At 48.5% G+C, this 24,914-nt stretch overlaps 2 protein-coding genes across 3 annotated transcripts in view; one reads left to right on the plus strand and one right to left on the minus strand.

Annotated features, from left to right (window-relative positions):
* The window catches only part of CDK18 (cyclin dependent kinase 18), a 116,666-nt gene that overhangs the window by 86,607 nt on the left and 5,145 nt on the right, over nucleotides 1-24,914 (minus strand). The window lies entirely within an intron of this gene.
* BLACAT1 (BLACAT1 overlapping LEMD1 locus) overlaps nucleotides 24,048-24,914 on the plus strand; it is a 63,140-nt gene continuing 62,273 nt past the window's right edge. Inside the window, exon 1 of one of the 2 annotated variants that reach the window (XM_075910463.2) lies at nucleotides 24,048-24,311. The gene's annotated coding sequence lies outside the window, so the exon portion shown is untranslated. The remainder of the gene's footprint in view (nucleotides 24,312-24,914) is intronic. The other variant, XM_075910462.2, reaches the window with a different exon arrangement.

Below are 24,914 nucleotides of genomic sequence, written 5' to 3' on the forward strand. Positions count from 1 at the left end.
GCCAATCCCAGGGGGTAGCGAGCCCTGCCTGGCTTCCGCTCGGATGTTCTTTCACCAGCTGTTCCAGGCTTACAAGGCTAGGGGTGCAACGCACTGCTTCAGGATGGCTCACTTGGAAAACACATCCAGTTTCTTCTCCCACCCATCCAAACACACTCAGTTTGTCTTCACTGCCAACTTAACTCGGGCTCTTACTAGGGGGATACCTGCACCCAAAACTCTCTTCCCCTGGGCTAAGGGGGGTGTCACTGGTTAGGCCTCCCGGAGGGGTTCTTCCGCCTCCGGGTCAGTGTGCAGCCACTCCACCCCACTGCAGGGGGGCTGGGTAGATCCCTGAGCACTCGCTCAGCACATGGGGCTCTCCACCCCACAAACTGCCCTGCACCTACTCCAGGAGGTGAAGGCGGCCTTGCCGCAGCCCGCTCTCGATTTCCTGCAGTGGTCCCTGTGTGAGGGCACGCCCTGCCCCTCCCTTCCTGCAAACCCTCCGTCTATTGTTCCGCAGTCCGGCCCACCCCCCGGCCTTCCCATCCCTAGACCCCCAGCTGGCTGCAAGATCTGCAACCGGTTTGCTCCCAAACCGCACCAAGAGAACATCTGTACATGCTTGTGCTCCACACACAACCTTTCCTCACCCTCGTGTTCCGCCCCGACAACAAGAGACAGGGGCGGATATAGGGCAGGGCGAGTGGGGCGAGTGAGACGGTACTGTTTAAGGGTGGAGAACCCCAATGGGCCGCGGGATTAAGGTGGAACATACGCTGGCCCATTGGGGACACCAGTTGGCGGCTCCTTCACAGAGCCGTGAGCACGGGCGTGTACTTGGCGCAGTTCACCCCCATCCTGGACACCTGCCCTTTCTGCGGCGTGAGGGAAAACCTGGCGCACGCCTACCTGGAATGCGCCAGGTTGCAGCCCCTGTTCCGGCTCCTCCAGAACTTCTTATTGAGGTTCTAGCTGCACTTTTCCCCACACCTCATCATTTATGCGCACCCTATCCATGGTCCCACAGTCACGAGACTTCCTCGTCAACCTCCTCCTGGCACTGGCGAAAACCATTGTATACTATACCAGGAGGAGGATGCGAGACGAGGGGGTGCTCTGCGACTGTGGGGCCTATTTCCGTTCCTCCCTAGTGTCACGTATCCAGGCAGAGTTCCTCTGGGCAGTGTCCAATGGCTCCATTGACAGCTTTGAGGAGCAGTGGGCGCTGTCTGGGGTTCTTTTCTCGGTGTCCCCGTCTGGTTGCCTTGTTTTAAACTTGTGACCCCCACATCTTGATCCTGTTTTGTCATCATTTGTCCCCCAACATTAGTTGAACCCTGGGGCTACGTCTAGACTGCATGCCTCTGTCGACAGAGGGATGCAAATCAAGCATGTCGAAATTGCTAATGAAGCCGGGATTTAAATACCCCACGCCTCATTAGCATAAACATGGCCACCGCTATTTTCTTCGAAATGGAGTTTTTTTTAAAAAAAACAGAAGTCTAGACGTGGATCTGTGGAAAATAAAGCCTTTTTCGACAGATCCAGTATTCTTCAAAAAACAGAGGTTTACAGAGAGGAGTAGTCTAGACACACCCTGGGTCTAGTCATCCTTCCCACAAGGATGACCCTAATCAGCCTTGCAAGCAGCATCACGATCGTTCCAAGCAGCAAAATCCAGCCATGGATTCCCCACCCCTGTGTGCCCCAAAGTTTATGGATCCGAAGCCTGATGCAGCCCGTGGCAGACACAGCAGCTGGCTTTGGTCTGCCCCAGGCCAATAGGACAGATTCAGTGGAATGATGCTGATTTACACCAGCTGAGGATCTGGCCCACTGCAGGGAGGTAACATCCCATTTAACTGGTTAAACAAAGGGGAGGGAGGGCAGGCAGGGGGTTTGCTCCAGCCTGGCTGTCCCAGCCAGAGCAGCCCCTGTCTATGGCGAGCTCCCCGTGAGGCTGGAACAGTCCCATGCCCATGGCAGGTGCGAAGCTTCAGTCTCCACCGCTAGTCCACTGGTGCCAAAGTTCAGAGTTCCAGTCACTCAGAGGGCCAGGGAGTCTGCTGCAAAATTCTGTCCAAATCCTGACTCTGAGCCTTCTGACACCAGAGTCTGGGTCATGCTTGACTTTCCCTGACCTGCAGAATTCCTCCAGCATAGCCTGGGAACCCCAGCAAGCATAGCTGGCATTTTGCTACCCCCCACCGAAGTTCTTGGCAGAGAGGCATTTCTTTGGAGGGTGGAGGGGCTTCACTCAAGTATTCCCAGCTGCCTTCGGTGGCACAAATCAGGGAAGCCTTGGGGGCTACTCTCAGCGGCTGCTGATGCAGCAGGAAATGAATAGGACCCTAATAAAGCCACTTTTGCCCACCTCACTACTCTGATCTCAGCACCAAGTTCCTTGTAGGATTAATCTGATGCCCAGCATGAAAAACGCCAACCACCAAGCAACCTGATATTGAAAATATAAGGCTGGGCCACTGGTTGTCCAGATCTTTTAGGTTTCTGCTTACCAGCCTAATCAGTTTCCATTCGGTTCTGCGTTTGCAGCATGATCATCTTTGCCAATAACTACTTGCTGTGTTATATTTAGCCAAATATATTCAGCTTCCTGAAAATAGACACCCATGAAAATAAATCAGGCTTCCTTAATGATAGAAATGTAGCCGTGTTAGTCTGGGGTATTCCTTAAGGTATCAACATCATCTGTCTGTGACTAATTAACTTCTCACATAAGTTGCTGTACCATTCCCACCCCTTCCCCAACAGTGTCTGGCTGTCACTACAATGTCAATAAGTAGTGTAATGTCAGGTGAAAACTGCAGTGGCAACTGAGGGGATTTAGGAACAATAACGTGGCTGCAGGAGATAGGAGGACTGGAATAAGATGGGGATGCTAATAACACACCTGTGCGTGGCAAGACACAGCGACCTTGGAAAAAGGGCATGGAGGACCAGCCAGAAGGTGATGGTCTCCATGACCTCACTTTGCCTTTCCCCCCCATTCTCCTGTTTCATGCGGGAGAAAGTCCTGGGAGATTTTCCTGTCTGGTTGCATGTAGGTTGACCAAGGCTGTCTGTGTTTTGCTGGAGGCCACCCTAGAGAACGGATGACATCACAAGAGTGTGAAGTCTGAGCCACTGAAAGAAGAGACTTTTAGTCAGGCTGTTTTTGCTCGCTCATCATAACTCCATTATGACTCTACGTCCCAAACAAGACTTGGGAGGGACAGGACCTTTTTGAAAGATTCAGCATCCTTACCACTGTAACTGAGAAACCTCCCACTGCAAACCCAGTCTGCCTGGGTTTAAGGCAGCAAACTAGAACATGGGTGACATAAGGGCGAGCCCACCTCTGCCACAGACTACTTCGGTGACCTTGGGAAAGTCACTCAGTCTCTCTGTGCCTCAGTCTCCCATCTGCCAAAAGGAGATCATAATCCTTTCTTGGCCTATCTTGTCTAAGATGATAAATCCTTTGGGCAGAGACCAGCCCTGAACGTGTTCACCTGCAATGCCTTGCACGATGGAGCCTGGGGGAATGACTTCAATAGAACAGCAATTCTTGCTGCTCATGCCACACTCAATCCATGACACCAAACAGAACTTCAGTTTCTGGTGCTGTCAGCCTGGCACCTTAAAATCACGTAGAATCAGAAAGCAGACTAGAATCCAAGGCAGAACATATCCATTTAGGGACTGTAAGCCCAGAGCTGAAGGCACAAAGAGAACTCACTGGACCTGCGTGCAACAGCAAAGATTTTCACAAGCAATATCTGAGCATGGATGTAAGCTCAGTGCCCGTGTCACATCGGCTGCCTCTGGGCCCATAATATTCCTCAGAAAAATAAATCACACTAATCCCCAGGCTAAGGAAGGAATAGCTCTAATCCCAGTGGGAACGAGACAGGGAGCGGAGAAGCCAAGAACTCTGCTGGCACAGCCAGAAGACAGAAAGATTTCCTAGTGCTCGCTGTTCAGAGACATGCTGGGAGTAGGGATGTTAGTGAGTAGACAACTGGAGTATCGACTACTTGCTTTCCCGTCCACCTTAAAGCCAGGTCCTCCCTGCACCATCTCTGCAGTGGGGGGGTGGGGAGGCTGCTGCGAAGGAGCCCATCTGTGAGGGTCCCAGGGGAACTGAGCCCTCCCATGGACAGGGGCTACCGCCGCCAAGAAGCCCCTGTTTGCGGCAACCCAGGCTGGCTGCATGCAGGCACTGCTTCGACAGCAGCCACTGGCTGTGGCCAGCCCTAGCCGCTGCGAACAGAGGCTGCTGGACTCAGCTTGAGCCAGGACTGAGCAGTCCCGGCTCACATTGATCTGGGACGTGGTGCCTCTACATTTTAAATGTAGCAAGAGCCCGGCAGCTCCTACTACAGTTAAAATGCAAAGCCACAGCACGGGTAGCTCCCAGAGCCAGCACAAGTCAGGACTGCTCAGTCCCAGTTTGTGCCGGCTCCTGGGGCTACACCTGCTGAGGCGCTGCAGAGCAGCCCTTATCAACTAATCGTATAGTCGATACAATCTGTATCGACTATACGATCAGCCAGATAACTGCAATTCAACATCCTCAGCTGGGAGAGAAGAAATAAACATGGCAGCAACATGGGCGAGGTTGGGAGCATCAGCCCGGATGTTAGATGTTCATTAGGATGCAGGCCAGCAACACAGCATCGGCACAGGGCTCCATATTGTAACTTACGGTTCATTCCCAACAATCCCCCAAAGCAAAATGCCTCCTAAGCAAGAGTCTGTGGAGGACAGAAGGGTCTGATGGTCACTGGCTTGGAGTCAGGCATATGTTATCTGAAACCTCTGCAATGTGGAGTGGAAGGATAAGCCTTAAACAGCTTTAGAAAACGTGATGTGGGACGAAAGTTTTAAAAAACTGGCCCTGTTTAGTTCTGAGAGAAGAGAACTGAGAGGGACCCGATAACACTCTTCAAATATGCTAAGGACGGTCACAAAGAGGACAGTGAGCAATTGCTCTCCAGGGCCACTGGAGGTATGAGAAGGCGTATGGGGCTTGGGAAGTTTAGATGAGCTATTATGGAACATCTACACTTGAGCGACAAAATCCATTCATGACAATGGTTTGCCATGGCAAATGGAAGTGTGAACGCTGCTTTGTCAAAGCACCCTCCTGTGGGGGGTAGAAGAATGTTGTTGGCAAAAGTGTCGACAAACAACGTTCACACAAGCTGACTTTCAGCAACAAGGTGGTGTCAACAGACATAGCCTTATTACTAAAAGCTGCATAGTGTAGACCAGTGTTTCTTAAACTTTTTAAGACAGAGGAACACCAAACAATTTTTTTTATGAGTAACACCAAGGATTCTTGGTTGAGCAAAAAAGAAAAGAGAAAAAAAAATCACCCCTTTAAGGGCAGTCATTTTGAATTCTGTTGTTCTCTACAGCACACCAGTGTGCCACAAAACAGTTTAAGAAACACTGGTATGGACAGACCCACCCAAGCCCCTGAACAGCCCTCGCAATGACCTCTCCTACAGCTCCCAGGCAGGGCAACATTCGCCTCGTTTGATTGGTGGGGATACTGAGGCACAAGTAGAGGCCGAGCAGCTTTGGAAAGGGGAGTGAAAGAGCCAGGAATAAAGCCCTGGTGCCTAGGCCAGTGTTCTAACTACTAGACCCCACTCCCGCCCAGAGGCAGGACTGGAACCTAGGGGCGCTGGTGCACTGCTCTAGCCACGAGGCATACATATTCATAAAAATATGAATTCCTATAAGGATCCCTCAAACGCTGGCGCATCTGATAGTCTAGACCGGAGAGGTAAGGAATCTGCAGCATGCACATGCTGGACTCAGATCACATTCTCTACTCGCCCACGAAACCCTTGCCAGCAGAAGGGGAAGTTGCCTCTTTTCTTTCTACAATCCCTCTGCTTTCACCTAGTTTCCCAGTAGAGTGACACTGGAGTGGCACAGCTGTCCAAAACCCTGGAGGACTCTCCATGGAGCGGTTACAGATGCTCAGGAATGTTTTCTCCTCTGCTAACTCGAGATAGCTCACAGCTGCGCGCACACACTCCACTCGTTCGGAAGCAGGCAGATGGGCCTGCAGGAAGCAGCACATACCATGTGGTTTAGAGTCTTTTCCCAGTAAGCGCGGCCCCTTCCCGTCGCCCTGCCGCTCGGGGGGTACCCAGGCACTGACACATGGAGATAAAGCATGTTCATCCTCAGAGGCCCATGCCATGTTAGTCTCTTGCATGTACACGCACAGGCACAAGAAAATCCCCACCAAGGGGCCAGCTGCTGAGGCATGCCATCGAACCTTTCACTTCAAGACGGGCAGCTTCATTTGCAAAACTGGCAACTAGCCACTGATTTTGGGGTGCCCCGAGTCCCCATGGAGCTGTTTTTCAAAAGGTACTGAGTCCTGCGAATCCCACAGATTTCACCTGGAACTGCATAGGTTCAACCGCTGCTGAAAACCCTCCACCCAAGCCAGGCACCCACTTTTGCAAAATGTGGGCCTGATGCAGATGATTTTGGGGGCTGCCTTGAGTTAGAGCAGACAGCTGGGCACCTAGACTTCTGGATTCTGTTCCTGACTGTGCAGAACCTTGGGCCGGCCATGGCATCGCTCTGTGCCTCAGTTTCCCCAGTCTGGAGGTTTAGGTAATTTGTGTAAGGCAGTTGGGGGAGGGGGATACTAAAGGAATGTTAAACTGCGATTATCCTGTCGTCTTTTCCCCATCCTACTTGTGCTAAAAGGGGTTTGTTGATCACCACATTATCTAAATAACGTATTGTTAAAGCAGCTGTCACCGTAAGTACAGCTTGTACCTGACATTCTTCATGCCGCTGTTCCAGCATGCTGCAGGAAACACACTTTGCCCTACTCAAAGACAGACGACAATTCAGGTAATAGACCAGGGATTGTTTGGAGGTTATCTGGACCTGTGCAGCTAAAACTTCAAGCAGCTCTGACTGCCATTGACTCTTTCAAAATTGTCACTTTGCTTTTGCAGCCACTAATTAGTAGTGGTATCACCAGAGTGCCAGCACCCTGAGCAATATCAGGGCCTTGCTGTGCTGTACCCCAAATGAGAGACAACCCCTGCCCCTATGAGCTTACAGTCTAAATTGACAAGACCAATCAAGGGAGTTTTGTTATCCTCACTTTACAGGAGAAGTACAGGAAACAGAGGGTCAGATTCAGAAACTCTTACACTAAGTAGTACTTACTCCCACTGAGATGTGACCTGCCCACGTTCACAAACAGAGCTTGGAGAAGTGTGTAGAAACGAAGACAGGTGTCCTACACCCCCAGTCCAGTACCTCAGCCACATCACCAATCCACTGGGGATTAATCACTTGAGGGTATGTCTACATTGCACACTAATCCCAGGCTCTGACTCAGGTTTGAGGCCAAATCCTCCTTCTGTCCACACACAAATCAATCTGACTCAGGTCAGCAAGCACTCAGGATCTGGGTCCTAGGATCCTGCTGGTATGGATGCCTCAGAGCCTGTGGTGACCCAGGTCCAAGCCCTGTCATTATGCAGCACAGAGTCAGGTCTGCAACATGGTTGCGTTAGCGCGGCTATGGGAGTCAGGTCCAGCAAGCATAAACTCAGGTTTACAGTGCAGTGTGGATGCTTAAGCCCACACATCCAGTTTACAGCACAATGCAGACATACCCTTAGAAACACATCAGCCTGGAATGAACCCTCCACCACAAACAACTAACCTCACTGCACTCAACTAAACATGCTGGATGCTGTGCTACGCACTTCATGCACACTAAAACAGTCAGCCAAAACACAGGTGACCGCAGCAGCCAACAGACCAATAAGAAAACAATACATCCAGCAGCAACTAGTCTTAATTTTGCCCTCGCAGCATCTCCATAACAACGGATCCACCAATCGGAGCCAGAGAATGGCACACGTAGCAACCAGAGGCAGATGAATTACAAGGGAATAAAAATTATGCAGAAAGTATTTTCCCAAGCTTGTCATGTAAATCCGTTCTAAAGGCCTTTGGACACTGCAAAGCCAGAAGCTGAAATGCAGGGTCGTGCAAAATGAACAATGAGTTTGCCACTCAAAAGGCTCTTCGGGTACCCCAATGGTGGCGAGGTTAAAGGAGGAACACAGGAAAGCACCTAATCATAAGCTTAGCTGGGAGCCATCCAGGTTTTTGTACAGGAGCAGGGGATCCAGACGCAGAGACAAACTGCTCTCTTCCAGTGGCTGCTGATCACTAGGGTAACTCCGCTGACAACACTGCGGTGCATTTGGCCCAGGGAGTCGTTTGAGGAGACAGGGTCAGATATTAGTGTAGTGGTGGGCAACCTGCGGCCCCACAGGGTTCTATGTGTGGCCCACAAGACGTTTTGACGACGGTTTGCCATGGGCAGGGTTGCCAGATTCCGCTGGGTTTTCACCCACATAGTTTTTTCCTACTGGTATTACTAACGTGACACACACAAAAAGCCAGGGCACGTGATGTGAGGGGCGTGCTAGTTATACACACACGACTGGCTGTGAGAGCCGTGCGCTCCCTCTGCATCCAATCACAGCGCTACTACGGTTCAATCGGCACCCCCTGCAAATTCTGGGTGCACAAGCGCAGTGAGCACACTGCATTCCCAGGAGACCATCTTGGTTATGACAATTTTTTGGCCCACTGAGAGGAAGGAGACCACTCGTGCAGCCCATTCGCTAGCCTCTGTTGCCCATCGCTGTATTAGATACTATGTGAGGTGAGTCTGGGGAGGGACTATGTCCATTTCGCAACAGGCAGGTGGTCTATAGTGCAAATACCTTTCACAGCTGGCCACCTGGTTGGCAGCCTTCACAGAGAAGCCAGGACTGAGAGTGATGCTCGTCCTCCCGTGCAGGACAGCAACATAAGGCCTACCTTGGAAGGCCTATTTAGAAGGCGAATGTGATGCCCAGGCCTCTGCCCAGCGGTGGACATCACCCCAAATAGGCCGAGAAGACTGTGCACCTGGCATTGGCCACTGTCAGAGACAGGATACTGAGCTAGAAAATGGACGTTTGGTCTGACCCATTATGTCCGTACTTATGTTCTCTACCACAGTCTGGTTGGGTAGCCTCGGTCAAGCCATATGGTGTGATCTCCAGATGTGCTGAGATCCACATCTCATGATTGAATCAACAGGTGTTACAGCAGCTCAAAATCTCTGAAAATCAGGCCACCGATTACTCTGTGCCTCAGTTTCCTCCTCAGAGATGAGGGCGTGTTACTTACTCTCACAATGGCATTGTGAAGTTTAATCTGCCAATCTTGGTAAAATCCTTCAGTTGGAATAAGCTAGAGAAGAGCACGTCTTTGTTATTCATTCTTTGGTGAGCAACAATGAAACCGAGCTCCACATAGGTGTGGGCAATACAAGGTTGTCTCTCTCCCTCCCCCCTCACAAACTCTCTAAAACATACATGTGTGTCTGTCTGTGTATTTGTCTGTTTGTTCAAGAAATCCTTTGAAACTATAAGAGCTATGACTACCACATTTGGTATGCAGCTGCTTCTTATCGTAAATTAAAGTGAGATAAGAGTTTGGTTGTGTCAGGAAAATGGGATGTGCCTGGAATGAGATTGCTTCTCATAAAACTAAACAGAAAAGAGACAGAATCACCAAAGCAAGTACAATCCTCAGAATTGTCATAACTGTGCGAATATTAAAAGAAACTGAACCAAGATGAGCCAGAAAAATAGGATGAACCTGGAATAGGATTATTTCTCAATAAACCTTACAGAAAAGAGATAAAACAGAGAAAATTGGAGTAGTACTATGTTTTGGCACAGCTAAATCAATGCTTAAGGTTTGAAAACTAGAAGACATAAAAAAATACACTTGATGGAATTCCCGTTTAAAAAAATTACTAAAAAAAAAAAAAAAATTAAACAGGAAAAATTCAACCCTCCCTTTTTTAAAGAAATCCGAAATAAAAATTAACTTCATAAAATAACATTGTATTTTTGAAAAATACAATCACTTAAATAAAGCATCTACATTTTCCTTTTATTTTCCCCCCAAAACACCCTTAATTGAGTTAAGGACCCAAGCAACACCAGGTAAATCTGCTAGTTTTACATGCAGGGCAGTCAAACACCAGGGCCAAAGGAGTTTGCTCCCAGCTGTGACCCTTGTCCTCTGTGGCACCATGTGACCTGAGTAGACAGGAATGAGATAAATTGTTTTTCGGGGAACAATCCATCTCCCTGCACTGCTGACTCATTGACAAACTTCCCTCTTTTCGAAGCCAAGGGATCCATCCTGCTGGCTCAGTCTCGGGCCCAGAGCAAACCTCTCCCCTGCCACTGGTGAACACGGGCATGAAGTCAGGACTTGGCTGCCATTGCAGGAGCTGGGTTAAAGACCTACAGGGTGATGTCTGCCTGCGGAGAGCATGTTAGCAGACAAGCAACTCAGGTGCATGGACTGCTGCTAGCTCGTTCATGTGTCTGCCAGAGCACCTGCACAAAGGGGTGCTTTCCAGACAGACTAGAAGACTAGGCTGCCCCAAGCATTTCTCAGCCAAAGGGGGTGAACACAAGGGACTTTCTAGCCACGTCAACAAGATTCACGGACAAGATGCATGGCCGAAAGGGCTCTTTTCGAGGCGGGATGGGCTGTAGACTTAGCAGCAAAGGCAGCACCGCCGACGGGGGGGGGGGGGGGGGGGGGGGGGAGAGAATTGCTCCAGGGCCTGGAAATTGAAAAGGGCCCAGAGCTCCTAGCTGCCATGGCTGCTACTGAAGCAGCAGCCACAGTTCCGGGCCCTTTAAATCGCTGCTGGAGCACTGTGTCCATGCTCCAGGCAGCTCTGAGGGCTGGAGGGGCGGGGCATGAGGGCTGACTGCCCTTGGCCTTGCCCCTTCCGTCTGAGACTCCCCACCCCTTCCGGAAATGAGAAGTGGCCTCCCCCCACACCTTGCCCAGGAGCCTAGCAGATGAGGGCAAGCGTGCATGACGTAAGGCATTGAGGTGACTGACTGGCAAAGGGGAGGATCCAGGTGCGAATGCTGCTGGAGCCAAGGGGGCAATCGAGCAGGGTGAATCAACCCTTCTGACTGCTGTCCGGTACCCAGCTCTGAGGCCACCCCTTCCTGAGCAGGGCTGGGTGGAGCACACCTACATGTGGCTGACGAGAAGATCACTGTGGCCCCTCCCGGCCGTGTTACAGCAGTGCACGCAGCTGGCAGGGGGGGAAGAGCTCTGGTGGCACTGAAAGCGAATGGCAGGGGGCCACTCACACACTTGCCACCACGTCTGCCATCCCCAGGGCACCAGGCCGGGATCCACTCCCCGCCCGTGTGCTGCTTCCAGCTTGAGCGAGGGATCCAGCACGCCCCTGACTCCCCCAAACACTGGCACAGCCGGAGGGGTTGTCAGCCACACAGCGACAGGCGGGGTGCAGGGAAACGTCTGGGAGAGAAAGCGGAAGGGGGCTGGAGTGGCGGAGCGTGTCACGGCACATACAGCACCCTGCATGACGGCATGCGGCGTGCAGCAGAGACTGAGCAATGGTGGGGCAGGCGCATCGCACCCACGCTCCACACTGGGGTCGGAGAGAAGAGGGCACAGCCCCATGGCTGGGATCAGCTGCAGGTAACACTGTGATCCAGATCCCCATGGATCAGACTGTGCTAGCTGGGGCATTGGAGCATGCAGTTCCTTCCCCTCTCTGAATCCCCTTTGTCTTTTGAGTTTATTGACTCTTTAGGACTGGGACTCCCTCCCTACATGTGTGAGCAACACAGTCCATGGTGCTACCCTAGGAGTCAAAGCATATATCAAGCTGTGCTGGTTAGGAGAAACATGGTTTGATTACATGGGGAAAATGAAAGAACGCCCGGCCCCTTCCTCTCTGTGAACCCGAGACAATGGGGCTGGGAGGGGAAATTATGTAGGAGCATCTTGTTAAAACACCAGCAGTGCTGCCCTGGCATGGGAAATGCAGAAGTTTGCACATGAGGAAAATCATCATCCAGGCCTGTGCACAAAGCCAGCTGAAAAATCCCACTGCAGCCACCAAGAACAGAGCTTGAAGAGAGGAAGTCAAGCCACTTAAACAGCGCTCCTGGCCATGTGTGTAAAATGGCACAGCTCTCAGGTCCCCGGGCAACGGCCACTAGATAAATCTACAGTGGAATTTTTTCCCTAGCTGAACACACCTATGATTTCATTAGCAATGTAATTCCCAAGCTATTAACTCCTCTAATAGTACCTGGAGCTTGCCATTCCCCACATTCTATGCACGCGCTATAAATACATCCTCATATTATCAGTACAGTCCTGTGGCAGCCAGGCTTGCTTCCCTTTTAGATAGTAGGGGCTGAAGGTTCACCCATTCCCCCAGCACTGCCAGAGGCATGCCACTCAACGGACGGGGCAGCTGTAGTTTCATGGACTACAGAGACCACTAGGAGTCTAGGCACCTGAACTCTGGTCCTGACTCTGCCATTAAATTCCAAATGACACTTCATAGAATACTAAGACTGGAAGGGACCTCGAGAAGTCATCGAGTCCAGTCCCCTGCCCCCAACTTGGGCCAACCAAATTAGAGTTTGATTTCCAGAAGCGCTGAACACTCTCGGCTCCAGCTGAAAGCAACAGGAGCTGCAAGTTCTTGACAACTCTGAAAAATCAGGCCCTTTAAAAAAAAAAAAAAAAAAACCCAACTTCTCCTTGCCTCAGTTTCCCCACCTATTAAACAGGATCGAGCCAGGTTTGAGGTTTAAGAAAGAAAAGGTTCCACAGAGGTGCCAAAAGAAAGATTATTACTAATAACTCCATGCCTATCAGCTCTGAAAGGGAGGCAGTTTCCTAAAGCAACCAGGGGAATACGCATGGCATGTGCAGTACTTTACAGCACCAGAGCAAATCTTTAGGCAGCTCCCCTGAGCTTGTGTCTAGCTTTGGTTATCCATCCTGGGTAAGGCCCTACTTGAATTGGAGGATGATCTTCAAATAACTGTGACAGTTGCAGACAAGTTTGGAAAATCATGGAAAAGTAAAAACGGGTCTTTATGAATAGCAGTAATTTGGACAGGCCAGACTGGACCTATTTTGAAGACAAATTTGCTGGAACAATTTGAATGCTTAAGTGTTATGTTACGCCTGCTAATATTTTTGATAACTAGACATTTTGCTGCCACTATGTTTCATTCATTAAAGAAACAGGTAATGGGTACAATACAAAATTCAGATGACTAAAAGTCTTAACACAACCGCTATAGAAATGAAGTCCCATCATGTTCACCTTTTACATTTTACAAGGCATCAACATATTGGTGCAATACTAACTGTATACTTAAAATGCATGCAAAATTGTGGATTGTGCAAAGTAAGCTCCTTAAAAAATACTGCGGTGCAAGGCTAATATTGCAGGATCCGCAATTTCCACACTATCACGAGTGAAATTGGGCCTGGATCATGGGATAGGAAATACAGTAACTGAGAAGCATTTCAAAACCCACTTGGCGAAGCAGCACAAAAGGGAATTTGGGATGTTTGCAGAACCATGTTGCCTTGTAAGACCCAGATGTTCCGAACCAATGCCGCTAAGCTCTGATTCATGAGAGTATGATCTGTTATTTAAAGCCCAGGGAAAACATCCCTTTAAAATGCAGGTATCACCTTCCCCAATACATTGAACTCTATAAACTGCACTAGGGCTGGAAGATAATTCCCCTGACACTCTGGTGGATCAGCAGATCTGTGATCTATGACACCCCCTGACCACAGCTGAAGTCCAGAGCAGCAAATCTTAATGTAGACCATTAAACAGTGCAGTTCTAGCTCTGTTTTGACTAATAAAGGTTACATCTTCACTGCAGCGCTATTTCAGTATCCCAAAATAGCTATCCCATATCTTCACAGCAGCCCTGTTATTTCGAAATATAACAGACTCACTATTCCAACGTCCCAGTAAACCTCATTCCACGAGGATCAAGGGACATTTCGAAATAGCGGGTTATTTCGAAATTTGGCGCTGTGTAGACATAAATAAGCTCTTTTGAAAAAAGATCAAAATAAGATACACAATTTGCATAGCTCAAATTATATATCTTATTTCTACCTACGGTACAGTGTAGACGTAGCCAAAGAGACTTTCCATGCACTGGCAGAGCCACCAAAGTAATGGCTGACGGTTATGTCAGGACTGGTCTCCTATGAAGCTTCTCTCTCTTTCTCACTGTCGAGAGATGTATAAATTACATCCAGAAACTCCACAGAAGAGCGTCTATGTTTGGAGGAGCTGGATGTGATACTTCTAGCGTTCACATGGTGTGCATCCGGAGTAACTCCATTAAGCAATGCCGCTACAGTGGTGTAGAACTGAAAGCAATGAGTACGAGGTCAGCACAACTGTTCATGGCTTTAAATCTCTTGGTTCACAAGCCTCCGGATATAACCAACATATTTGTAGCTGTTTACTTGTTAAGCAAACATAAGGGAAATGTCAGGGTGATTTTGCATATTGTGCTAGTCTTCGCATATTTATTCTGTCACACTGAAGATTCTGGATCCGATCCAAACCAAACCCCAGTGCCCGATGTCATGGGAGGTAGAAATGGGGCTGGTATTAGAATGCAGATCCTAATCAGAATTTTGCAGCTGGTCTTATTTATATAACAGGCCTTCCCAAACTTCCCCAAAATTTGGGGTGGTTGGGATTAATCTGCAAAATTTGGAGGGTGTAAACTCCTATTTAACACTGATCTGTTTTGGGATGATTAAGACTTTCTGAGCCCAGTCTTAGGGGTTTCACTTCAACCCTGCACAAAATGATCTGAATCCATCGGACTCTCCGGAACCCCTGCAAACCACATGATGCATAAGCGCAAAAGGAAAGGCCAATGCCGTTTGGAGTTTCAGTGTTGCCATTCGAAGTTGTCAGGAGGAACCCGAAGCAAAAAGAAAAGCTCACGGGGAGGAAGAAACCACACAAAGAAAAAGGAATGAATAAAACATGTAAACTCAAATGAACCAAAGATGCTCAGTGGTGTGTAGTTTTATACGGCATCAATGCTTGCTGACATAAATGAGAGGCTGACCTGAAGCACTAAGGCTGCATCTGGAGCTGACGGAGCGGGGACTCCAGAGAGGTAGTATGGTCTAGTGCAGTGTCTCTCAACCAGGGCTACTCGAGAGAAGTCTGGGGGGTACGTCAACACAACTGAAATTTGGAGAAAACTGAATTTTTGTTTTAAGTTTTATAGCGCTTTATTATTTTTGTACTTTTTACACCCAAAAATGTCATCGCTTGCCCGGCTACGATTAAATTGTTTAAACAAATGTGTTGCAACAGTATAAAAAAAATTGTGTGTGTCTGAAAATTGTAGGCACTGAAGGTACTCAATTTTTTTTAAAGGGGTACTTTAAAAAAAAGGTTGAGAAACATTGGTCTAGTGGATAGGGAAGAAGTGTGGGGAGATATGGATTCTATTCTCTATGCTTCTGGGTAAAATCAGGCAAGTTGCTTCATTTTTCTTCTCTGTAAAATATTTCCCAGGTAGGCATCATTTGGGGCAGGATGCAGTAACACAGGAGGAGCATGCTAGAGAAAGGCTATTATACAGGTTTGGTTCTAAGGTCAGTAGGCATTTAGCCTGGGGACTTGTGGACTACACGTGGCATGAAGATATTGACAGGAGGCCAGATTTGGAAGGGCTCAGCACCCAGCCTGTTTGCAGTTTAGCACTGCCTCCGCGCGCCCTGGGCGCTTCCGAAAATCTGTCCCTGACTACGAGGGGCAGAGCCCTTTTGAAAATTCCAGCCTGTGTCATCACGGCAGCCGCTCTGCCTGGTGGCACCCAGCACACATGGTTAACGGCCTAAGTCCCAGATGTAGGGTTGCCAGCTGATTTCAACAAAAATACCGGACACACTTGACATGACATCCCCATCTACATGATATTTTATTTAGAACATTTCTATTTTCTCAATTTGTTTCCCAAACAGAAAGCTCAAACACTGGACTTTCCGGTTCAAAACCGGACACCTGGCAACCCTACCCGGATGTACTTCCCAGTGCCAAAGAGTCCAGCAGGGGACAGGTTCCTCACTGATTAGATAAGGCACAGCTGATAGTCCTGTGACTCTGCTGCAGGGAACCAGGGACACACCCTGTCTGCCTTCAATGCCTTGTAAAGAAGAACCAGGCATTATCCCCCGGCCTCTGCCAGCTCTGCTTCCCGGACCTCTGCTTGGCTGGATCGGAGCACTGGTGCCTCTCCAGCATTGCCGGGGCAGACTTAGCTGCAGCTCCTATTACAGCGGCTTCCCTGGGAGCTGGAGTAAGGATCAGAGACAAAGTGAGGCAGAGCACAGAGCCCTGGGGCTGCTGGACCTGCTAGCTCCATATGAAGGAGGGTTGGGAGGGACCAGATGCATCAGCACAGGACACGGATATCAGGGCAGCTCCTACGTTTAAAGAGTTTGTGGGGTGCAAGACCTGGAGATGGACGTCCCGTTTAGTCAGCTACAGCATGGGAACCGCAAGGCAGGCTTCGCCACATGCTCTCAGCCCTGCTCTGGAGGGACCCCTTGCATAGGGGAAGCAGGCCAGCTCTCCCCTGGGCCTCTCTGCTTCTGAGTGCCAAGGAGGGAGTCAATCAGTGCCAGTTCGGATGCTGTGGAAAGGCAGCCTCCTAGACCGTGAGCACCATCTGGTTCCCCAGAGGGCAGCATGAAGCCAGCTGACCCGGGCTGGATTCAGACTGGCGGACGAGGTGGGAATCGGCTCTGAAGCACATAATCAATTGCACTGAGCTACCCGCATGCGAAGGGCTGCATCACAGTTCTGCTTAAAAAGAGAACCACCTGGCTAGTGGGTGTGAGCACCCCCTACTGGATGGGATCGCAACTGACCAGGAATGTGCCACACACCCCTTATCGCTAATGGAGATTTTCCTCTAAGCTCATGTGAAGCTTACACCCTGTCCCGCTTGCACTGTGGCCCCTGTGATACCTCTCTCTGAGCTCTCTTCCCCAGACCACAACGCCCCTGCAGTGCCCTGTTATCCCCCGAGGCTCTGGGCTGGCAGCATCTCTCCCAAGTCAGGAGAACAGAATCAGCAGCATTGCATTCATTTTTGGACATGCTGCCACCTTGTGGCAGTCCTGAGCTATGACTGGCTCCCAGAAGGCCAACCGGCACCACCTAACAGCAGTCCAGACACAAGATGGTATGAATCCTCCTCACTCACCCACGCCACGGTGCCCAGCGGGCTATAGAACTTTCCTGCATCCTGTCACCAGCTCTGTCCTCATGGGCTGATAAAAGCATCGACCAGGAAACCAAGCCGTGACTCCTCCTGGATCTGAACAAAGCACTGATGCCCTGAACCACACAGAAGGAATCCATCTCACAGGGCGTGATGCTGCTGTGCGGCAGGGCAGGGGTTAATTAAGCGGAGCACGCTGCTATATAGGAGCTCTCCAGCACAGCATCCAAGCAGCTATTTTCTGTCCCTCCTCCCTTTTTTGCCCCCCAACACCCGCACCCGCCTTTTAAAAACGAACCCTGGGGCAAGGTGCAACTGGAAAACCTGCTCATCTCCCAGCTGGGCTGCTATTGACATAGGAGTCAAGCAAAAAGCCACAAACTCCCCGCTCCAGAGAGAGAGCACATTGCTGGGTTTCCCTGCCCTAGCCTAGTGGGAACCACCCACTGCCCAAAGCTTAGAATTGGGAATCTGGACTGGGAATCCAGGCTCCTCATTCCAGGCCTGGCTCTGCCACTGAATTAGTGACTTGGGGACAGTCACTGCTTCATGTGAAGGTTTAACCGGATAACCTGTGGGGGCTGGAGCAACCCCCTCCTTCCACTGGGGGGGCCCACCATGGACAGGAGCTGCTCCAGCGCAGCACCTGACTGCAGCAGGCCTGGGTGCCCCGCAGGCAGGGGCTGCTCCAATCAGGACACCAGAGCAGCCCCTGCCTGGGAGGCGTCCTGGTCGATGGGTCCAGCCCCTGCCTGTGGCAGAGGGAGGTGGGGTGTTCCAGGCCAACATCTTGCTTGCTAAATGGGGTGCTCCCTCATGCCCCTCCTTGTTCCTCTGGGTGGCCCTCCCTGCACCCCATTCCCTGGCAGGCACCAGGCACCTATAATCCGCATCCCCATCGTATCTGCAAAAATGAGCTGTGGATAGACACCTTTACTTCTGCAGATGCAGAAATCCATGGATTTGCAGGGCTCTAGTCACTGTTTCTACTTCCTTGTAGTGATGGAGAGCTTTCTTACTACAGGTTGAACCTCTCCAGTCTGGCACCCTTAGAACCAGAAAATTTGGCAAACCATGGGAGATCAATATTATCTAGCAGCATCACCAACATTTCCACTACTTACTGGGCTCAGAGGTGACATTTGGGGTAAATCAGAGCTAAATAACAGCACAGAACACCGAGAGCCAGGACAAGTGGCTGTAAACAAATGTTCTGGGACTGGGGGAAACTTGGCCACACCCATGGACAGTGGACACCCGACTAACTACAATCATGCCGGACCACGGATGTTGCCGGACAAGAGAGTGCCAGACTAGAGAGGTTCAGTACAGTACATCAGAGTTACGAACTGAGCTGTCAACCACACACCTCATTTGGAACCAGAAATATACAAGAAGGGAGCAGCAGAGACAAAAAACCCAAGCCAAAATAAAACAGAGGATGCACAATGTTAAACAAACTACTAAAAAAAGGAAGGGAAAGCTTAAAAACAATTTGACATGGTAAGGAAAGTGTTCCTTTGCTTGTGTCATTTAAATTAACATGGTTAAAACTGGCATTTTTCTTCTGCATAGCAAAGTTTCAAAGCTGCATTCAGTCCATGTTCAATGGTACACGTTTGAAAGAACAACCATGATGGTTTGCTCAAAGTTGCAAACACTTCACAGTTATGAACAACTTCCATTCCCAAGGTAGAAACTCTGAGGTTATACTAGTTTGTAAGAAGCAGCTGATTCTGCAAACATGTGTTTCAGGGGTACTAAAACTCAATTACCTCTTGCTCAAATGACCCTAAATGCAGAGCACTAACCCTACCCCATAACATGTGAATAGTTAGAATAGCCATCTTTTTAACAAAAAAAAGGACTGTGTAGCACTTTAAAGACTAACAAGATGGTTTAATAGGTGATGAGCTTTCGTGGGCCAGACCCACTTCCTCAGATCGAAAAGTGGGTCTGGCCCACGAAAGCTCATCACCTATTAAACCATCTTGTTAGTCTTTAAAGTGCTACACAGTCCTGTTTTTTGTTTCAGCTGCACCAGACTAACACGGCTACATTTTTACCATCTTTTTAACAGTGACTGTCTACCTTAGCTGTGGCTGAGCTGCGGCTCTGCTGCTATTTGCTTTTTATGTTACAGAAGCACCCCAGGCCATAAATATTCTGAGCCTGGTGCTGTTTTGTATGTTTGTCCATAAAGGGGCCTGGTCAATGCAATTCACTTATCTCAGGAGAACCTGATTTGTGGCATGGTAATAAGTTACTGATACTGTTTATATTAAGGTAGAGTTTAGAGGTGCTAACCAGCAACCAGGGCCCTAGTGTGCTAGGCTCTGTAATATCTGTAGTCAGAATCAGAGCCCTCTCCTCTAACAGCCCCATCTGTGGAGGCAGATATAAATGTGCATGTTTGTTTCTATGCAGGCATCCTGCACATGTGTGCCCATCTGTGCACGTTTGCGTGTGTACATGTGTATGGACGTGCACTCCTCTCTTGAGGACATTGAACCAAACTGTAAACCCTGCGTATAATAGAAACCACTTTAAGCCAGGGGGTGCTGCAGCACCACCCTCCACCCTGTGCACTCCTAGTTCCAGCATGTAAGCGCACAAGTCCTCAAGCTCTGCATCTCTGGCTCTGTTCCTCCTCAATCCACATCCCCGGGGCTGGTTATTTCTCCATGATTTCTACAGCGCTGGGAACTCCACATGCATGCATTTCCCTACAGAGAACAGGTCCATGCAAAGCCCCGATCCACACCACTGACATAAGACTTGCTGCTGAAAATGCACCTGGAATTAGTTCTAGAGAAGAGCTCAGGAAATTGGATGCGAAATAAATAGCCTTTCCCTGCCAGTACTTTGTGTTCAGAAGATAGCAGGATCAGAAGCTTGTTCTGTCCCCCCATCTTGCAAGGGCAATTGTACCAGAGACTTCTGAGAAGCCATGAAGAGCTCTTCTGGAGAAGAGCTAGCTAACCCAGGGGCTTGGTATTGGCTATAAACACTCTCAATCCATAGCTTGACTGGTCTGAGCCCCATCCAGGTTGGCAGCAGCTGAGAGGTGTTACCACCTGACAGCTGTTTGATTTGACGCTGAAAACACTCATTTTTGTTGTCCATAACCCACAAAACCCTGTGCTTCTTGCCTGCTGCACAAAAATACCCCTCTGTAGCAGCTTGAAGATGGCGCCAAGAATTCCCCCATTACTATTTGCTCTTCAACAGTGCAGAGACTTGAAATAATATTCACAGAGAGTGCGGCACTTAATTGGGTTGGGCAGATGCAAACCACTGCTTCTAGCGGATTGAATCAGAACTGCCCAGCTGCATGTCTCAGAGTCCATGCAGCAGAGGCTTTGGATTACATAAGAATGGCCATATTGGGTCAGACCAAAGGTCCATTTAGCCCAGTATCCTGTCTGCTGACAGTGGACAATACCAGATGCCCCAGAGGGAAGTAACACAACAGGTAATCCTCGTGTGATCCCTCTTCTATCATCCATTTCCAGCCCCTGAGAGAGGCTAGAGCCACCATTCCTACCCATTCTGGGGTAGTAAGTATTGATGGACTTAACCTCCATGAAATTTTCTAGTTCTTTTTTGAACCTTGTTAAAGTCCTGGTCTTCACAACATCCTCTAGCAAGGAGTTCCATAGGTTGACTGTGCGCTGCATGAAGAAGAACTTCCTTTTGCTTGTTTTAAGTCTGCTACCTATTAATTTTATTTGGTGACACCTAGTTCTGACGTTATGGGAACAGGTAAGTAACTTTTCCTTATTCACTTTTTCCATATCGGTCATGATTTTATAGGTCTCTATCATATCCCTCCATAGTCTCCTCTTTATCAAGCTGAAAAGTCTCAGTCTTCTTAATCTATCTTCATATTGCACCTGCTCCAAACCCCTAATCATTTTTGTTGCCCTTTTCCAAACCTTTTCCAATGCCAATGTATCTTTTTTGAGATGAGCACATCTGTACACAGTATTCAAGATGTGGGCGTACCATGGATTTATATAGAGGCAATAAGATATTCTCTGTCTTATTTGCTATCCCTTTTTTAATGATTCACAACATTCTGTTTGCTTTTTTGCCTGCCACTACACATTGAATGGATGTTTTCAGAGAAGTATCCACAAAGACTCCGAGATCTCTCTCTTGAGTAGTTACAGCTAAATTAGTCCCCATCATTTTGTGTGTGTAGTTGGGAATATTGTTTCCAATGTGCATTACTTGGCATTTATCAACAATAAAATTAATTTGCCATTTTGTTGCCCAATCACCTAGTTTTGTGAGATCCGTTTGAAGCGCTTCACAGTCTGCTTTCATCTTAACTATCTTGATCAGTTTAGTATCATCTGCACATTCTAAAACAGGAGGGTCTAGATTCTAAAACAGCAGGGTCTAGATTCTTTTCTGGCCAGGTCTCAGTGCCTGACATGCATAGCGTAGGAACAACAGAGAAATCTTCCGTTGCTCTGGATCTGTGAGACCGTAATTACAATTCTAGGCACTCCTAAGAATGAAATGAATGGAAGAATTCCTTGGTTGCATCCGCTCTCCTAATCATCCTTGCAAAATACTCTTTGGGCAAAGCGATACAATGGGTACGTGATTAAAATTGCTTGCAAGCCTTTGCGTTGCTTTGTAACTGCAGCAACATGGAGTGATTAATTATTTTTTCCCTTTTGTTTAAAAAAAGCCTAAGTCTGCGAAAACAGCAAATCCATTTGCTGTGCTCCATACTTACAAACTGGATCACTTTTGTTCTTTTCAATGCTGTGGAGAGGACAAGAGCACCACTAAAGAACCCACCTTGATCAGCACTTGAGAGCAGCAACAGATTAGACAGAAATAGGAAATGTTTATACATACTTCAGAGCCTCAAATTCACAATGAAGAACAGGCTGGTACTGCTACCCACTCTTAGAGCCCTGCAAATCCATGGGTATCCACTTTATATTTGCGGGTATCAGCATCCACGCATTTGGATACCCACGGTTCATTTTTATGGATACGGATCCAGGTACAAATTTTGTATTTAGGATCCTGCAAATTTGCAGCTAGCCAGTTCCTATCCACAGATATGGATGCAGATATCTGCAGCTCATTTTTGCAGATGTAGATAACACATTTTGTATTCATTCAGGGCTTTGCCCATTCCAATGCTTTCTGTGCATGCAGAATCCCTTTGCCATGAGGCAGAAAGCTATACCGTTCACCAGGCCCTGTACCTACGGGGTTTAGATATGTTCAATATTATGATCCTTTTGATCTTATGAATTCATAAAATAGGGGTTTTAGTGTGCTGGCTGATCTAATTGTTTTCCCCTGCAATATTGTACTAGGCAAGAGTAAGCAAAGAGGTGTCCTGCTATTACACATGCTGCGGTCATGTCTAAACTAGCAGCTTGTCTAGACACAAAACTTGTACCACTTTAACTATATCTAGGCTTGGCAGAATTTGGTGTTTTTCATAATGTCAACAGATAATATTGATGTTTATTTTTAATCATTTTTTCAATAATAATCAATTCATAGTTTGACAATTGCAGGAAATTATAAGGGTTCAGACTGTAGGTGGGTCAAGCAATTATTAATAACTGCTGATGTAGAGATTCAAAAAGTGAAATGCTTATAACCATTAAAACAAACTGTCAACATCACTTGTCAAAAGATAGAAAGTAAACAACCTTAAATTAAACTCTAAGCAGCATTTTTCTTACTTTGCTGATCTGTACATTTTGATAGTTATCAAAGGAAATATCTTTTCATTGGTTTGTGGGTGTTCAAGGAAATTGGCATTTCCCAATCAAAATCTAATACTTTTGATGACTCACTCCACACACAGCACAGCAATAGCTATCAGAGTTCCACCCATGTTCGAGAACTATAAACAGGGACATACGAGAAAGAAAGTAGCAATCCCTTTTAACGCCATTGGACTATGTGGAATGGTCAGAGATTTCAAGTGATAAATTTTCCATTTTCCTGTCCTTAAACAAGCATTTCACAAAAGCATGGAAGAGGTGTCCTCCTGTACTAGCTAATGGGTCTGGCAAGCTTCTCAAACTGTTCTCCAGAGTCTCAGTTTTCATGATAAAAAAGTAAGCTTTTAGCTATTAGGGCTGCAAAAATCACTTCAAACCTGATCCATGCATAACTCATGCAGTGACTATGCCTGAGTTTTCAGAGAGCCTGAAACAACACCCTCAATCGATGCTAGCTCTGATGCCAAAAAGCATACTTCAAATATTAACCATCTTGATCATATTGTGAAGATCTATACAACTGATTCAGCAACAGCTCTTTTGGGATTTGCATTTAACACCATGTGGCAGGGGAGGCACGACTGGTTTAATTCCCCCAAAGTTGGGCAAATGCTGCCTGAAAGGTGTAACACAGATCTCATTGCACTAGCTGGGAATCAAACCCAGGAGACAAGAACTCAGCCAGGACATGGCAATGCGAAGGAAGCACCGAGCAAGTCAAGGGGAAGTGCTTTGCTCAACCAGTGGGGACAGTGGGCCCCTCCGGATCTAGCGGGGCATTAATAAAAGGCCTGATAAAGAGCAATTAGAAACCTGCCAGTCGCCATAAGAAGAGTTGTGCCCAGGAAATTAAAAATCATACACCATATGCTGCACTGTACAGGATGGGAACCAGCCAAGGCAGAAGAGGCGGCTTTGGTCTGCCTCTAGAAGCATTTGCGTCTGCTCTAGTGCACACACTAGGGGGCAGGCTTGACTCATGCTGCCTTGCTTATTCCCCCAGCAATAATGTACCCCTCCTTCTCCCTTCTAGTACCAAGCTGGGAAGGACAGTGACACAGGAATACGAGGAACAGAGGAGAGGGATGACATGTGTAACCTAACCTACTGGTACAGCCGCCAGAGAGACTGAGCCAATGGCTGACTAGCAGGCACACTGAGTCCAGCCAGCCCTCCCCAATCTGCCAAGTCCTTAAGTTGCAGCTTTTAGCTACCTCGGTGCCCAGAATGATGCTCAGCACGAGGGGAAGGAAGATCCCGCTGCCGGGTGGACAGCCTGGACACTGATCCCGAGAGGGCTGGCTGCTGAGAGGTACGTGCTTTCCAAGGCAGGGTTCTGAAAGCAACTGCATTTGGGAGGCAAGCAAAGATCAGACTTTAATTTTCCGGGGGATATGGAAATCTGGCTTCCTCTGAAATGATTCATCCTGCTTCTCCTCCACCCTTTCCCCCCTCCACGCCTCATGTCCCTCCTAGGACAGAGCACTCAGCTGCCATTTCTCCATCTGGGTCTCTCAATGTTCTTCTCGGGTTCACCAAAAAGTCAGGCGCGGAGGCTGACCACAGTGCAGGGAAGACAGCAGAGCGGGTTGGTACTTGTTAGATCAGTGGGCTATTAACTTGGGCACTGGGATTCTAGCCAGGAAGGCAATGCTAGACAGCACGCAGGAGTCAAGGGACAGGTAGACGCCTTGCAAGAGTGCAACACGCTGCGCTGCTTGGAATTGGGGGTTTTCAAGAATCAATGAATTGCAGCAGCAGCTCATTGGCATGGGTGGCACTTCTTAGTCCAGTGTTAGGCTCGCTGGCGCTCAGACGGACAGAGGGGATTATGGAGCAGCAGGGGTTGTGGTTTGCCCCTGCCTTTCCACAGTAAGACAGGCTTTTGTCTCACTTCTCTGCTTGTTTGGCCTTA

This window comes from Pelodiscus sinensis, chromosome 27 (genome assembly GCF_052426305.1).
Source record: "Pelodiscus sinensis isolate ZL-2025 chromosome 27, ASM5242630v1, whole genome shotgun sequence".
Lineage (NCBI taxonomy): Eukaryota > Metazoa > Chordata > Testudines > Trionychidae > Pelodiscus > Pelodiscus sinensis.